This window comes from Zalophus californianus, chromosome 7, assembly GCF_009762305.2.
Source record: "Zalophus californianus isolate mZalCal1 chromosome 7, mZalCal1.pri.v2, whole genome shotgun sequence".
In the NCBI taxonomy this organism is placed as follows: domain Eukaryota; kingdom Metazoa; phylum Chordata; class Mammalia; order Carnivora; family Otariidae; genus Zalophus; species Zalophus californianus.
In genome coordinates, this window is record NC_045601.1 from 8,342,587 (window position 1) to 8,350,619 (window position 8,033).

An 8,033-nucleotide genomic window follows, 5' to 3' on the forward strand; every position below is an offset into this window, starting at 1 on the left:
AATATTTGAGATGATTTTAATGAATGCTTATAAATGATGTAGATAAAATTAAGATCTTAGAAGCACAGGTAGGATGAAAGATTTAGTCCAAAGGAAAAATTACCACGGAGCTATCCAGACTGCAGTCTCACAGATATTAATATGAATTCATAGCTACCTACATATTTGATCTGAGCTTCTTGGTGGTCAAAGCAAAAAGGGAAACATGATTAGCATTCTCCAGAAGGATACTACACCGATGCTGTTTCTTAGCTCTCTTTGCACTTAGATCTGAATACAATTTCTCCCCTGGTCTTCTTTGGAGTGAAAAATGAATGTTTTTTTTTTAGCATAAAAACACTGCAGTCCAAGTACACAGCTTTTTAGAGGTCCAGCTTGGAATGTGCTTAAAACCCTACATAACCTAGGAATAGACTGACCGTCTTCAGAATATTTTCCATAAACTCAGATTTCTCTAGGTAGGTTCTTGATAAGAGTAGATCATCAGGCTGTTCAAGGATATAGTCCCAGGCAGTTATTTTGTTCTGTATCAGAATCAAAATAAACACAGCTACATGAGTTCCTGGTATCTGAAGGACATCCACGGCAGCTGCCTGTAACAGTCGGTCTGCAACTCTCAGTTTTCTAAAGGAAGCTACCTGACACTTAGCCTGCACTGCACAGAGGAAATATTCTCTACTGCTTTGACAGGACACAAATTCCACCTAGTGGCACTAAGAAACCACCCACACTGAACAGTTAATTCCTATTTCTTCAGAAGTGACTATGTTCCCATCAAGGAGGAAACGCTCTAATGCGGAAAGCGGTAATGAAGACACAGAGGCTGAGCAGTGGCTACTTGGCTGGGTATCCAAGGCGCAGGAAGGACAGAGAAGCTGTCGCCTACAGAGAGGGCCGCGGGCCACGGGCTACGAGCAGCTCTGGGCCGACCACCGCCAATGAGGAGAGGGAGGGGTGGAGCTGGTGGCTCTGAATCCGTGAGGCAGGAGATGCGGCTGCTTCTCTAGCCTTCAGGACCCGAGGTCTGTCCACACTTCGCTGCGGGACCACAGCGCCGCCGGCTCCCCCTAAGCCCAGCCCTGGCCCAGGGAGGCCCCCGCCACCATCTCCCTGCCCTCCACCTGGCAAGCTGTCCCGGGCTCAGATCCTGTCTGGTTCTGTCTGCAGGAGGGGGCAGGTCCCTGTGAGGATTGCATGCGGCAGCTGTACAAAGGCTTGATGGTCTGCAAGTGACCGCCAGGACCGATAGCCACTGCTGTCTCTGGGGCACCCGGGGGGCTCAGACAGTTAAGCGTCTGCCTTTGGCTCAGGTCATGATCTTGGGCTCTGGGGCCATGATCCCTGCTCAGTGGGGGAGCCTGCTTCTTCCTCTGCCCTCTGCCCCTGCCCCCACCCGTGCTCTCTCTCTCTCTCTCTCCCCGTCTCTCTTGGATGCCAAAGCATCATCCCGCTGCCTGCGACACCCCCCCGCCACCAGTGCTCCCAGCTCCTGCTCAGAGAGGGCAAACCCATGTCGGGACCAGATGGAAGAATCTCGCAAGGGCGGGCAATGAGGGAAGGGGCCGTATCCAGGAGGATAATCAAAGACAAAGAAAAGCCAAATACAAATGGTTGAGGAGAAAGAAAGAAAACAAGCCTGTTACCTTCTTTATGAAAGGATCTGGGAAGAAACAAGGAAAGAAGAATGGAAGTTTGGGACACGAATATTTTTGCCCGTTGCATACTTTTAAAAGGATATTCCTGTAGGACAGGCCTACATACAGAGCACACAAGAGAAAACAGTTGACCAGTGGCAACCCCTTTTTGGTTTCTGATTTTTGGTGCCACTATGTGGCTTTTCTGCTTCTAACAAATGGTTCTAATGATTATAGTCATTACTATATTGCCAGTCATCTTTCCCTTGGAGGTAACTGATATGACCCCTTCCTGAATTTTGATAACCTTCTAAAAGTACAGAATCTTTCTAAGAGGTGCCTATTTATCTTGGGGGTACAGTTGCCAAACCTCTTTACCAGAAATACTAGCTATACACGATACAAATTTGTCAACCTTCTAGATTTTTCTAATAGCATTTTAAAAGTTGATTCTCGGGCAGAAAGTACTGACATTAGAGTGCCCAATTTTAAGCAAGACCCTTTGCAATTCCATATGGAGGGTCATCCATATCCGAGTCTCCTTTCCTTTATTTCGGGGGGTTGGGAGTAGAGGGGGGCGCTGGGGTCTTCATTACCAGTAGGTCACCTAGTGCTTGACTAACCCTCACATTCCGGGGAGAGTTGCCACTGCCTCTCCAAAACCAGCTGTTGAAGAGGAGTCACCATGGTTCATCTGCAGGTGCATTACAGGGGACGTAGAAGGTTCCAGGAAGTTGTTACCTGTAAGCAGCACTCGGGAAATGTCCATAGGGGTGTGTGTGTGTGTGTGTGTGTGTGTGTGTGTGTGTGTGTGTGTGTGTGTGTGTGTGTGTGTGTGTGTGTGTATTTCACTTGCCTGTATTCCACAAAGGATGTGAAGTAGCTAAGACACATAAATTAAGTAAAAATGTGGACCTGGATAAAAGCCGAAATCAGAAGGGCACAGGCAGAATGGGAAAGAAAAGCCAAGGGGAAAGTGCTACAAACACACAGACCACAGAGTCATCCGGACACCAGCCACTGGGCGCCAAGCTCCCGGGCATCAGAGCAAAGAGAAAAACCCAGTAGCGTCCATGACTTGTGTTCTCTGTCAGCTGACTAGTTCCTGCCTGCGGGGCACAGTGCGGGGAGGGCGGCTGCGCACACACCCTGGGCTGAACAGAATTTCTACCGTGGATGTTCCCAGTGATACAGTGAGCAAAGACTTTGAGATCAGTCATCAGGTGGTGTTTTTTATGCCTCTGTGGTTCCACACATTTTTGCTGGGATACAATTCACATACCATCACATTCACCCATTTAAAGTGTACAATTCAGGAGCGCCTGGGTGGCACCGTCACTTGGGCATCCAATTCTTGGTTTCAGCTCAGGTCTGATCTTGGGGTTGTAGGATCGAGGCCTGTGTCGGGCTCTGTGCTCAGCACGGAGCCTGCTTGGCTTTCTCAATCTCTCTGCCCCTCTCACCCCCACGTGCTCTCTCCCTCTCCCTCTCTTTCTCTCTAAAATAAATAAATCTTTAAAAAAATAAAGTGTACAATTCAGTGGGTTTTAGTATATTCACAGAATTGTGTAACCATCCCCACCATCTAATTTTAGAACACCTTTATCACCCCCAAAAGCAAGCCCATGTTCCTTAGCTTACACTCCCCATTCCCTGGCAACACAAACCTACTTTTCCAAGGTACCTATGGATTTGCCTACTCCGAACATTTCATATAAATACAACATATGGTCTTTTGTGACTGGCTTCTTTCACTTAGCATAAGGTTTTCAATCCATGTTGTAGCACGGATCAGCGCTTTTATTGCCAAGTAATATTCTATTGTATCCATAGATCTTACGTCTCTTGTAAAGTTAAGCAGAGAGCATAATTCTGTGGGGGGGGTGGGGAGCAGGGGGGAGGCATCAAGTCAGAGGCTTTCTGGTAATCCAGCTGGATCTGTGGAGCTCACAGAATATCTAAGAAATGAAATGCACAGGTAGTCCTTCAAATTATGTTTGCAACTTTGTTCCAGACGGGTGCTTGATCAAAACTGAGCAGGGAGCAGCCCAAGTGCATACTGCCTGAAAGGTGGGACAGGCAGAGCAGACCTGTGCTGGTTAAGGACGGACACACAGACTTCAAAACCGACAGGCCAGATGACAGGATTAAGGACCTTTTCTGCTAATTTAAGGACCCTAACCAAGATTCCTACTTAGAAAGATGACTATTCCATCCATGTAGGGGGCCCTTGCAGGCTGAGATAGAGTTTTACTTAGCCAACTGTTCTAGATCTTCCCCAGCATGTGAACAAAAAACGATCAAGACCACAAAGCTGTGCAGCAGAGAGCCCATCTCAGGAGGTTGTGAAGACTCTCAGAGCAAAGTAAACAAGTACCCACCACTATGCCAGAGAAATCTTAATGCATCATGAGAACCATCCACTACTATGAATAGGTTGCAAAATGAACCTCTAAGTAGACACCCGTTCCCTTGCTGACTATACTTGCTGAATACAGACCAATTAAATTTGGACAAATTATCTGGCACTTTTATTTAAAATCATTTTGGTTTAAAAAAACCACATTCTGGTTTTAAGTGATTTTTTTAAATGTTTTATTTGAGAGAGAGAGAGATCGTGCATACATGCATAAGTCGGGGGGGGAGGCAGAGGGAGAAGCAGATTCCCCGCAGAGCAGGGAGCCCAATGCAGGGCTCGATTCCAGGACCCCGGGATCATGACCTGAGCTGAAGGCAGACACTTAATTGACCGAGCCACCCAGGAGCCCCTTGTTTAAGTGGTTTTAAAAAGTCCCCCTTCCTGACAGTGTTCAGGTTATAGAGCCAATTACCTACTACTTGCACTTCTAGCTTCTGATAATATGAGAAGTTATTTCTCATTTCAGTCTGTGACCCTTTGTCTCTGTCCCAGCAGCCAAAAGCCCTCTTGCCCGTCAGATGCTCCTGGCCTGGTGTTTGATTCATCATTAAACAAATGCTCACTGAGCCCCTACGTGTCGGCACTGGGGACACAATGGCAAGCAAGACAACAAACCTCGCCCTCACGGAGGCCACACAAGCAATAAACAATGAAGTGCATGCAAGGTGCTACTTAGTGCAAAGCAGAGTAGAGGCACAAGAGTGGGGAGGAGTTATATATTAGACGTGGTGGTGGCATGGCAGCGGCCTCCCCGTAGACGTGACCTTGAACGGAGACCAGTGAGGCGAGGAAGAAAGCCAAGTGGCCTTGGATCTGGAAGGAGGGAAGCAAGTCACTTAGAAATTGTTCCCTGCAGCTGTGCCAGAGCCTCAAGGACTGGAAGGGGCTCTCGCTTGTCTGTGATGGGAAAATACAGGCGTGAGTTGTGAGGGTGATGGCACGGCGGAATGAAGCATGTCTGTTCGGTTAGGGTTCAGCCCGAAAAACCAAGCTGCTAAAAGCATAACGGGAATAAGGGAGGAACCAGGACTGGAGGTGGGGAAGTCAGAGGATCCGGGGAAGGCCCCCCTGGAGCGCCAGCACAGGTGGGCTGCTCAGAGCACACAGGAAACTCCAAGCAGCATCGTGCCCAGCCATCCTACAGACGGGTGCCCACAGAGAGGGCGCAGCTCTGCAGAAGCTAGCTGGGGCTCCTGATGATGGGCAGGGCCACAGGCCAGCGTGGTATTTGCATCCACCTCCCAGCACATGTCTCAGGATTGAGGGGCGAGGAAGGGGAGACAAAAGGAAAACAGCCCCGAAATGTGTCAGACTTTTCCTGCTCCTGTCTCAAGTTCCCTTTTTGCACTTGCTGAATGCGAGCTTGTCGCAGGGATGTAAAGGAGCTGCACGCCCCACCTGCATGTGCCTGTAGCAACCACCCTTGAGACACCCCGGGAAGGCTTCGTGGAGGCTCTCAGACTGGCCGCCAGACCACAATCAGGCGGCTTTCGGGGGAAGGTGCCGTGGTTTGGATTTGGTGGGTGATACGGTGGAGGTGTGGGGTCAACGACAGCTGAGAGCTTGCAGCTCCAATTCCACGGAACTGAACTTGGCAGGTCCCTGGGCCCTCTTACAGTAGCTCCTCAGACAGTAGAGGTGACCGAAATCTTCAGTAATCAGCACTTTGAATGGAATCTCATGCTATTCGAAATCTGCCCACTGGTAGGTTCTGGCTCCCTCCCACCTGACTGCCCCGATCAGACACGGTAATTGTGCCCGCCGAGCGTCACGCTGCAGCAGGTCTCGAGCCCCCGTACAGCTGGAAGAGAGGAGGACTCCGCCACCGAGTGTGTGTGCTTCCACCTGCCACACGGTAAGGCCACTTATTCTCCACCCAAAACATACCGGAGCATCAGCGGTCCGCATCCTCAAGCAGCCTGCCTTGTAGTTCCGGGCACGGCTCGCTTCGGGCCAGCCTCCCAAGGCTGGTTTTAGGCTGTTTTTATCCCTGTCAAAGTCAACGCTGACATTGAAAGGGAAATGGTCAGTCTCCAAATGATGTCAATCGTTCACTCTTATCACTAACAGGTTGAGCATTAACCCAGATGTGCGTATTTATTGATAAGTTGTGTGCTGACCTAATGTACTGATATGCACATGAGAAAATGAAACTTTGAAGGGTAAGGAAAATAAATACAAATGAGGTTCTCCTATTTCCTTTCCAAACGCCAACGTAGGTCTTGGGTTTTAGCACAGTTTAGACCCCCAGGTAAGTAAATAGGCCCCAGTGTGGGCAGTTTTTAAGACGTACAGAAAGGACCCCATTTGGCCTGCAACGTAACAGCCGGGTGTTTAGGATTCTGTTAGAAATAACTTCAGTTGCGACTGCAGGGTGATGCTATGATGGCATTTGGTGAAGGAACGCAGGAACACTGGAACACTTCCTTGCCCGGTGACATTCCCTGGGTTGGCCAAGGGATCCTCACAGAGCCGGCGAAGGAACACTCTCTGAGCTGAGCTGCAGGCAAGGCCTCCTCAGGGCCTCCCTGACTCCAGACAGCCGCTCTGTGGAGCCAGACACGGTCCCCTTCCTCCAGGGGATGCAGCGCCTCGTCAGAGTGCATGGCCTGGGGAGTGCTGCCCGGACTCTAGGCCCCGCCCCCTGCTGGCGGCCAGGCCCACATGGGGTGGCACGATGGGACCCCAGCTGTGCCCACGGGGGCGAGCTGACACGGGATGCGCCCAGAGCCGGGGTGGTGGCTGCTCCTTCTGGTCCCTGAGCCCATGAGGCCCCTCGGGGCGTCGGCATCTGAATGATCCAGCAGCACCCAGTCAGCAGTCCGCGGCCCCTCCTGGAGGAACTTTCCTTTCCCGGCTTACTCAAAACCGAAGCATTCCTTGGGCAATACACTAACCACGTAACATCCTGTAAAAAGGGAACCACGTGCCAGGCAAGGGGGCGGCAGGCACGGGGCCCAGCCGCATGGCAGAGCCAAGTGCCCCGGCCCTCCGCCTGACCCTGGGGCGAGACTCACCTGCTGCCTCACCTGAATCGCTAACCACCAATAAATGACAAACACTATCTCGACAATGAAAATACAAACGTCCCCTTCTCGCGGGCACTGAAATAACACAATTTCAGCATACTCACATGGCGACGCCAAGCTTCCAGCTGCTCGGGCCCAAGACCACACATCCCCGACTCCGCTCGCTCTTCGAGCCCACATTCATTCTGTCGGGAAGCCCAGGGGCTCTAGCCAGCAAAAGGCACCTGGATGCAGAGCCCACCACCTCCCACCACTGCCGCTTCCCCTGCCCCATCCCCAGGCCACACCAATAGCCTCCTAACCCCTCGCCCTCTGCCCCACACAGCCTGAGCCATCCTTTACAACCGAAACTGGAATTGAAATTTAAAAAATAAAAAAAATAAAACCTAAGCCAGCCGTGCCCTCCCTGGGCTTCAGTCCTCAGATAAAAGCATCACCAGGGCCTAGCCTGATTCACCCTCGGCTGCTTCCCTGCCCTTGGCTCCTACCTCACCCCCCTGGGCAGGCACTCCCCGGCCCCAAGGCCTTTGCAGCAAAGCCCCTGCTCACACAGCACCTCTGCAAGCCTCCTGAACACTCTAAGGTTGCAATCTACCCCCGTCTTCAAGTTTCTCCACTGCCAGCTCTGAATGACCTCACGTCCCCTTTCATCTTCGTCGTGTCTGCCTGTGCTTTCCTGGCCGCAGGGCAGGTGCTGAGCGAAGGTTTGTGGATGAAAGACTATGCGCTCTGAGATCCGTACGGGGTTCAAACAAGCATGTTTTAAAGAGCAAGTCCAAAATGGTATTAAGGGAGAGAGAGAATGAGCGCCTGACTTTTCCGTTTTCTGCAATATATATTTTATTTTTAAAAATGTATAAACTCTGGCTTCTAAAGAGTCTGCAGCAGCACATTTCACACGAGCATGGGTCTCTCCAGGATCACACGGGCAGTGATGGCCCGTGCTTCTCC